This window comes from Charadrius vociferus, unplaced genomic scaffold, assembly GCF_000708025.1.
Source record: "Charadrius vociferus isolate BGI_N301 unplaced genomic scaffold, ASM70802v2 scaffold308, whole genome shotgun sequence".
NCBI lineage: Eukaryota > Metazoa > Chordata > Aves > Charadriiformes > Charadriidae > Charadrius > Charadrius vociferus.
Genome location: NW_009649929.1, coordinates 1,635,836 through 1,645,200, shown reverse-complemented (window position 1 = coordinate 1,645,200; position 9,365 = coordinate 1,635,836). Strand labels below are relative to the sequence as shown.

The 9,365-nt window shown below is 49.0% G+C and overlaps 1 long non-coding RNA gene across 1 annotated transcript; it reads left to right on the top strand.

Annotated features, from left to right (window-relative positions):
- The first annotated feature begins 1,358 nt into the window (after positions 1-1,358).
- On the top strand, positions 1,359-7,676 carry LOC104291905. Its single transcript, XR_717919.1, has 3 exons — positions 1,359-1,481; positions 7,080-7,196; positions 7,285-7,676. It is a non-coding gene; the product is annotated as an uncharacterized LOC104291905 (long non-coding RNA).
- Positions 7,677-9,365: the final 1,689 nt, after the last annotated feature.

Here is a 9,365-nt window from a genome sequence, read left to right as displayed (position 1 = left end):
CACCGCCACCACCTCCATCGCCGCCACCACCTCCATCGCCGCCACCACCTCCTCCAGGAGCAGCGGGCGGCTCCGGGCAGCGAGGGAAGGACGGGGAGCAGCCCCCCCTCTGGAGCCGGGGCTCGCTGGGTGAGTGCCGTTGAGCTGGCGGTGGCCGGGGACAGCGAGCTGTGGGGTTGTCTGTGGCAGGGAGCCGATGGGGGGCTTTGCCAGTGGGATCTGTCCAAACGGCTTTAGTAGGGGGTGGTTGGCGTGGAGTAAGTTTTGTATTTGTTTGTGAGCTCTCGGCTTTGCTGCATCGTGGAAGAGGGCAAAGAGCCACTCGTCCTGCAGGGCTCTGGGCTGTGGGCTGAGGTGTCCGCTGCTCTGCTGGACTCCAGCATGATCTGTGAAAGGTCATTTTAACCAGAGTCATCTTTTTACTGTCAAAGCTGAACTCTGAAAAGTAACCATAGCTACACTTTTATTGCCTGTTAACGAAGTATCATCCTCTGGGATGAGATAACTGTCTAAATATAGATGTCTTATAGCTGCGAGACGTGAATACACACACATACACGCTCTGTTTCTGTCTCTCTTGCAGGATTTAGACCCGTTTATTTTCATTTGTGTACATAAAAAGTGTGAGTGTCTCTGCACACGCATGCAAAAGTGCAGAGTTTGGGTATGCACATGCATACCTGTGATCATATTTCCCCTGAAGCGGGAGATATTCTTACTACAGGGTGCTAAAAGCTCCCCTCAGAAGGTGAAGCATCAGCCGGGTACGGCTGCATCTACTTGCAGCCTAGAAACTGTACTGTGTGTAAAGCAAACACTGAAACACGCACGCTGCTATAATTCTGTGAAATAAAAATGGTAACCTGACTTTCCCCAGACCTGTATTACTCTGCAGGCAGTGTGGGGGTGTATGTGCGTGTGCGATAGGAAATTAATGCTACTACTCAAAATAATAGTGGGGTTTTAATAGTACCCCTTTAGCTTTCCTCCAAGGCTGACAAGAATTAATGGAGAAAATAATGTGCCATTTTCAAAGGTGATGTTCAGGGCAGTAATCATATTCTAGCTCAGGAAACTTCCGGATATTTAGAGGAGCAAGCTGTATTTTTTGCAGCATTTGCTCCGAGAGGATTATGGCTATACCGCCAAGAGACCAAAATGATTTCTCTTAATGTTTTATTTTACTTTCCTGATGTTTGAAAGGGAGTCCAAGAAGCAAGGTCAAAGTTAGAGAGTTGGATGTGACATCAGAACTCTTGTTTTTTCCTGTTATTAAGCCCTGTGGGGCTGCTGAAATAGCACTCTCTTGCAGTTTGCCACCTGAACCATGTGTGTTTCTCCTTGATCCACCGCGGCAGGTAACCGTTCAGCAGTGCTGTGCTGCCAGAAATGCTCGCTGAGCCCGTGCGAGGGGGAAATCTTACCAGAACTGCTGAGATTATCCCAGAAAGACCCTTGGCAGATTGACTCCGCATCCTCAGGTAACTAACAAGTTTGCAGACCGTCAGCTGGTTGGGCTTGCCTTCAGAGTGAGGGAAATTACTGGGATTAGTGTTGAAAGGGGGCGAAGCTGGAAATACGATTTTATTCTGTTGATAAAAGCAGTGGGGCTACAAGGAGAGAGACAGGAATAGTCACTCAGTCATTAAGCCTCGTGTCTTTACGCTCTTGTGTGCCCAGGGGGAACCTGCAATTAGGGAGATCTGCAAAGCAATTAGCAAACTAAAAGAAAAGCACTTTCAAAGTGCAAAGGCAGCAGCTCCAGCCAGCAGACAGCAGCACAGCTGTGGGTCCCCACCTTTCTGTGGGTCAATGAAAGGGGGCTCTCTCTGCCTGAGCGAGGAGTAAGACATGATACTCCGGAAGGACTGCAATCGATCGGCAGTCCGTGTGAAATCCTGGAGCTGACATGTGTTTTCGATCCACATGTTCATCTGCCTGTGGTGTGGTAGCTTTGCATTATCAACTAGGAATCCCATAGTGGGACCAGCTGCTTTTCCTGCCCCTGAAGAGGGGAAATGCAGCAGCATAGTGTGTGAAATCAGAGGAGGGTTTCAGCCGAGCACTCCCTAATTGCGAGTAATGCTAAGGTTAGAGATGGGAGAATTTATCACTGCAGTTTGACAGCAGTCGCAAGGACATGGTGATTTCTCCTGCCATGTCAAAGTCATGTCTCCTGCTGATAATAAATGCCAATTTCTGTGTGCTCAGAAGCCTCAGGTTTTCTATTTGTGCATGCAAGAGATGCTCAGACATGGTTTCCGTCTCAGCCAGCTTTACCTTGCATATTGATTACCTTCCCTTACACCGCGATAGGAAACACTGCAGGGCACCGGCACATTTTACTCACCCCCTTCAGTGCGCAGCGTCGGCGGGTCTGGCTTGGCCAGGTGCATACCCCCTGCAGACATCTGCATCAACAAGCCGCCGATAGTACCTGCTCCTACAACCCCTTTCACTGCAGCACCCAGCAGGCAGGCATGAATTTTCTTCCTGAGGGAAGGTAATGGGGGGGGTGGAGGCACAGGCAGGTGTGGGAACGCTCCCAAGGTCTCACGTAGGAGCTGTGGGGCAGAGCTGCTGTGCAGACCCAGGGCTTGCAGATCCCTCTCCATTGCCAGAGATGGAAAAGCACAAGCTTTGGTTGTTTTTTTTACTTCCTGGCTATTCAATCATTTGTTAAACCCCGTCTTGCCTCCTTCCTGAGCTAGCTTGCAGCCTTGTGGAAATCACCCGGCACTAATTTGTGCCGAAGAGGGACTCCTGTCACTGGGGTGATGCAGGAGCACAGGGCCAGGTGAAGACAATTTCTTGCAATTTGCAATTCGACTGCGAAGTTGCCGTGTTATAAATCTATTTCCAATCCAATTTAGATAAGATAACCTTCTGTCCAAACATGCCTAATAACTCCGTGGGTACCACGCCATAGAGCACTGTAATTATTCCTGGAGAAATAAATAGGAACAGGCACATTTTGCTCTTTTGAAAGTACAATTAAAGCCCTCGTGAAGCTGCATTTGAGAGATGCAGGCTCGAGACAGAGGCGTCTATTCCCTCGTTGCCGCGTGTGGGATTTATGCTTCAAACTTCCATTAGCGTTAATGGCAGCTACAGCCACCGTGCTCCGATGTGCCGTGCATTCAGAGCAGGCGCTCACCAGCGGGATGTAAACACTGGCCAGCGTGAGCAGACGGCCCCTGCCCGGTGGCTCCTGAGCCCCGGCAGCGCTGCCCGCTGTCGCAAATTTTACCGAGTCCTTGGTGACTAGGAGAGGGCTTGCAGCCGAACGCTGGCAGGGGGCTGAATGCGCTTGTCCAAGGTTCAGCCAGGCTGGAAGGACAAACCTCGCACTCAGGACTCGGAGCTAGGCTGGTTAGTCCCCGTGGGGAAATTTGGCCCCGTGCCTTGACTTGTGGTGTAGCGCTGAAAAAATGTAATGTGATTAAGATGTATCTGTCTCTGAGCTTGACTGAGGCAGAGGCAGTGACTCATACCACCTTGCTGTAACTGTCAAAACACTTGGCTCATGAGAATAGCCTTCTACACAAAAAGCACTGATTCAATATGTTTATATTTAAACAAAACACCGAGGGTCTGATTCACTGCGGCATTACTACAGGCTTGTGTGCCCGTAACCCTGGCCAAGCAGCGCTGAGGCACGCACGGAGCCACTCCACTCTGACTTTCAGGCTAAGTCTTAGAGAAAGGCTTGGTCCTGGCAAGCCTCCTGCAGCGAGAGGTGCCCCTCGTAGGCTTTAGCATCGGCGCCGGTGTCGAGGGCGCAGGGCAGGTCACGCTCTCCTTCCCCTGCACCCGCAAACAGATGTGTGGGCATCACCAGCAGCCACAAGAGATGACAGTGACAACGAAGTGGGTGGTGGCGGGATGGCAGCTACGCTGAGCACAAGAGCAGACCTTGAGCTTCTGTGGAGCAGCCCTGCCGTGGGACTCGCTTGCATTTTGTTTGCTTTTTCGTCCTGTTACTGCAGGGGTGCAGGCAGCACCCCTTCCCTCCTGGGGTGAGGAGGTAGAAGTTGAGCCTCCTGTGACAATCTGTGGGAGCTGCTGGGCTGGGGAAATGGGTGCCCTGGGCCCTGCAGATTCGGAATTGCTGGAATTTGCCAACAGCTGGTGTGGTGTCAAGCAGCTTGTGGCTGCTTTGCTCTTAGAACGTAGCCTTCCACTTACAAGTGGAAACAAATTTAAAACCAACCTTACAGCCCGGAGGTGCTCTTGGTGTTCATTTTCTGTTTGTTTCCCTTCTTTGCTACTAAAGCAAGTTATGGAGGTTCTTACAACTGTGCCGCTTTGTCTGATGCTGTGAGGTCTTTAGGAATTTCAAATACAGCCAACGACCTTGCACCCAGGGGTATGTCCCAGGCTGGTGCTGAACGTAATCCCAGAAAGGGGGTGCCAGTTGGATGCTGGATGAACCCGCTGCCAGGATGGTTGTATGTGTTCCTCTGCAAAATACAATTCTTCCTGTCTGCTTCTGCCAGCCAGCGTCAGCGCCCACCCATGGCAGGTGCTAAAACACAGCCCACCCTCTCTCTCTCCCCTCCAGGGCCATGGTGCCAGTGCTCCCATAGTTCCTCGCCTTGTCCTGGCTCCCTGCTCTTTGCTGGTGTCTCCAGGACCACCCATGCTCAAGGGATGCTGAACGTCCCACTGTCAGCGTCCATCTCTGGGGCAGGCAGAGGGATTCCTGCAGCCAGGAGCAGCAAAGGAGGGGTTTGCATGGGGCCAGCGGAGCTGCAGGACTGAGCTGCAATGCTCTGCACGCTGGGGTTGTCTGTTCTGCTCCTGCACTCGGGCTAATTTTCTGCTTGTGCTGCACACAGGCAGTGCTAGCTTTGTGCTTCCAACCTTTTCACAGAAACCCACTAGGGAGCGAGTTTTAGCATTTAGAGGCTTGGCTTGAAGGGGAAAGGTGGGCCCATGGTTGGCTTATTGACCTGTATGCTGGGTTTGACTCCTATGCCGTTCCTGACAGCCTGGGTGGCCATGGGAATGTCACTTCATCTTTCTGTACCTTTGTCTTCCTCAGAGTAGCTTGAGGAAAACTGTAACGTTCTCCCGTCCCATGGCGCTCGGAGGATAAATACATTTGTGGTTGTGCTCAGATAACACAACAGTGGGGTTTTAACCTAGGAGAACTGGGGTTTTAGCAGGTGAGAACCTAACATCAAAGTGATTAAATGTCTATGATGTCCAGGCTCTGATGTAATTCAAATGCTAGGATAAAACCTGCTAGCAGTGGAGGTTGCTGCATACAAATTTAAACCAGTGCTTACAGCTACTCAACCCTAACAGAGCTGTGAGGAGCGCAGCTGCACCTTTGCCCTCGAGAGCTGAGGTTGGTGCAGGGAGCATCGTTTCTGGTGTGTGTAGCCATCCAGGCTGACTCAAATGTGATGCTGCACCACTGTAAGAGTGATGGTCCTTCTCTGAGCCCTCCAGGGGAAATGCTGCTGTTGCTTGTGATCCGTCTCGGGCTGGGTCCCAGAGCAGGGCTGGGAGTCTTGGCTCCAAATGAGGTGTTAATCCACCAGTGAAGGGTTTTCTGTCCTGATTGGTAACATCTTTTGTGGGAAATCTCCATCCTCACAGACTTGAAATTCAGGGAGAAACACAACACGACTCTCTTACGAGGAGATTTCCTCTGCAGCCCCTTCCCCTGTTTTTTTTTTTATGTAGAGGAAGGAAGAGAGAGCACATTGCTCCTTCCTGCCAGTGAAGGAGAGATGCCACCAGCCCTGGCAATAGTTGTGTGGGTATCTTTTCACTCCCACCTGTGACTAAGACTCGAGGAGGCCCCCATGCCCCATGGCAGGATCCTTCCAGTGACATGAGGTCTGTTTTAGCTGTGCGATACCTTTCGGCTTTTCTACTCTTGCAGAGAAACAGTCCAGAACCAAGTCCTTTATTTCCCCAGTAAACCTAAGTTTCATATGCCCCTATAAGAAGATCTCAATCTGGGGAAGAAAATGTATCCCATAGGACCTGACTTTGAGTTATTCTAAAAAGGGACTCCGGATACTTTCTTTCCCTGCACTGCCTTTGAACGTCACCATAATAAGTGCTAAAATAATAGTGCAAACAGCAGAAGTTTCTTACAAAAGAGAGGGTTTGGGAGGTGATGATGCCACCCACAAATGCACATGCCTCCTCATGTTGTCTAGTGAATAGAAAAGCAAAATCCAATCCTGGCACTCATAGAGACCCAGTGTTCACCAGACTGAATACCACCAAAGTTACGGATCTCGTTAAGATGCTGAATTAGCACCATGTCACCTTCCCATAGAGATAAACAAACTCGGAGCAGCCAGCCAGGCCCGGCTGCAGGTGTGCAGAGAGTCCTGGTCATCTGTAGGGTTCTGCTCAGAGGGAGCAGACCTCCACTAGGCTCTTGTCACAGGACAGAAGCCCAACAGTCCCTTCTCTTAGCCCAAAGGCTGAGCATGTCTTGTGTGCCCTGAAAAACTGAAGCAACCCAGAGATCAAAAGAGCTCCATCGCCCTCCCACCCAGCTGGGTCTCTCCTGCTTCTCTGGGTCAACACTACCATCTAGTGAATACACTCTGCATTGGTTTTCCAGGGAAGCCACGGAGCTCTGCGCGTGGAAATTATAACCCATCTCATGTCCCACATGCACCCCAGTGTGGTGCAGAGACCCCTGTTCTGCAGACAGGTGGTCCTTCCTGCAGCGCACAAGACCTTTCCAGTTTGGCCATCTCTCTCGCCTTGCTCTGCGAGGCTGTGGCTGGCCAGGGGTACCCCACTTGGCTTGCAGGACCTGGAGACCCTGCCCGGCAGTGGCAGCGTGTGTCCAGTGCTGCAGTTGTCGCTCCACAGCAGGGCCTGCTGTGCTGCCAGGGCATTGCCTTGGATATGCCTTCATGTTTCCCAGCCTCCCAGATTATTCTCCAGTGGGGGTGAGGGCTGCAGATAGCGGGTTGAGGCTGAGTGTTGTCCTGAATGCGTCCCACCTCTTCCCCTACACCCCGCCAGGCCGTGATGTTACACCCAGCGCGGCAGCGAGCATTACCGAGCCTCTTTTTTCTTCTTGTTTTGTGCAGAGCTGATCTGATCGGGGCCTACCAAAGACACTAACGACGTCGAAAGTAGCCTACTTTAAGAGAAAATATGCAGAAGAAGAACATTTACATCAAGATTACCATGAGTATTGTCCAAAAGTGAGTAGTGCGCTCCTTCCAGACCCGATCCTCCCCCGGTTTCATTCCTCGATGCTAAAGACCCATTTGCTTCCTCTTTCTTCCCCAGCACCTGATACTACCCGAGGACCGGACTTGTATTCTAAAACTTTCTCTCCAGAAACTCCGATTCCTGGACGACCCTGAAGCCTATCTCCGTAGGTCTGTATTAATTAACAATCTGTTGAGGAAGATTCACCTAGAGACAGAGAGGGAGAGCTATGAATACTTTAAGGAAGCTCCCTGTTATAGGACTGCTTACTCTGACGCACGAAAACGGCTGAAGTTTATGGTACAGGAGTGCTGTTCCCAGTCACTCTATTATGAAGAGCTGCATTCGTATCGCATCGTGCCTTACTCTGCAGAGAACGCCGTTTACGGAATGGGCTACGCGAGCAGCCACTTGGAGCAAAATTCTCAATTGCTTATTTATAAAATGAATTAAAGTAGCTGTTAGACCCACTGATGTTTGTTTCTGGATGCTTGAACTGCTTATTGAGATGTTAAGATGAGGCACTAATTGCAGATACACTTGTGATCAAAGGCGGATGGTTCAGAGCTGAGTGGAAGGTACTTTGAATAATGCTCTGCGGTCCCCACTGTTAACCCCCTGATTATGGAGTACCTTGACACACACACAGAGCTGGTGCAATACTGAGGTCCTTATCCGCAGAGACTGTGCGCAATGTGTTTTGTAGAAACAAAGCTGCGTTTAAGTTATCTGTGTGTAGATACAGACATTCAAAATCACTTTTCAGTTAAATTATGCCATCCCCGGTGGAAGGGGAGCCCCTAAAGCAGTGGAGTAGTCTAGCAGTGAGGAGTAAAATGTAAGTTATTTACTGTAAAGGTAAAGGATAGAAAGTTTCTTGGAGAAATGTTTTGATTGTGAAGGAGTCAGTGCCAAAGGAAACAGCCTTTTGCTTAGGATTTCATTGACTTAACTCGCTTGCTACTTATAAGACACTCTATACTGAGATTTGCAAGGCTTTGTTCTTTTTTTTTTTTTAAAAAAATTGCATTCACCTTTTACTTATATTATCTCTTAGCTGGTATCTACTTTGCTATTTTAATACAAACCAGAATGACTCACAGGAAAGATTGTTTCTTCAGCCCGTTGTCGGTGTTTCCTTAACTTCATTTGGTTCATTCCCTAGTTGTTTCCCTGATACTTCTTTGCATGCGAATTTGCTGTTTGGCCAGAGGTTCACATTGGTGCTAGGGAATAGACAGTAATTTCTTTTCATGTGGAATATAAAAGGCAGATAAAATAATGATAACTCTCCTAGATAGAGAATGAATGTATCTGACAGATGCTAGTAAAACCTCAGAGGTTCTCCTGATGAAACTGCTCAGCATTAGTAATAGTCTTTCAGGTTAAGTGAAATGTCTAATTTCAATCTGGGAATTAACTTTAGGATATGTAAATATATATTTCGCAAGCTATGACATGAGAGATGTTCAGCAAATTGATGACTACAAGTGGAAAGTTTTATAGCTGCAAAAGCTACGTCATGAAAATACCAAAGAGTAATATAAGGGAAAAGATGATGCTCCAGCAATGGGGGCAAAAGCAAAGATTGCACTATAACCTGGGGAAATGTGATTAACGAGCCTGTAAACTACCCGATACTGATACACCTGCAGTTCACCTGCGGGTGACTTGCATCCCACAATTGCTGAACAAATACGCGAGGTGATCCACAGCCTGTCAAAGTCCTACAGGTCTGTTGGCTTACAGCGAAGAAACCGGCTTTGCCTCGCTGGCTGTCACTGCTTTAAAGCTTTAAAGCAGAGTAAATAATAGCGCACACTCAGCTGGAGGCAGATATGTATCTAAGAACCTAATATTTTATTTTGAAAGGCTTTGCTCATGCAGATGTGGCTGATGCTATTTCTGAAGCATTATACAGTACGAACAAATTCCATTGCTTGCCAGGGACGTGCTTCATGTAGGATTCCTCCTGTAACCCTGCTTAGAGCATCCTAGTCGTGTGTGTTGCATATATCATTGCAGCTCTCAGGCACATGTTAATACAAGACAAAAGACAGAAGGACAAGGGCAGGAGGTGTGAAGAGCAAAGTTTACCCCAATATCAGTAGTTAGAAGCCAGTACAGGTTTAGGAGACAGAAGGAAACAGTGAAATCCA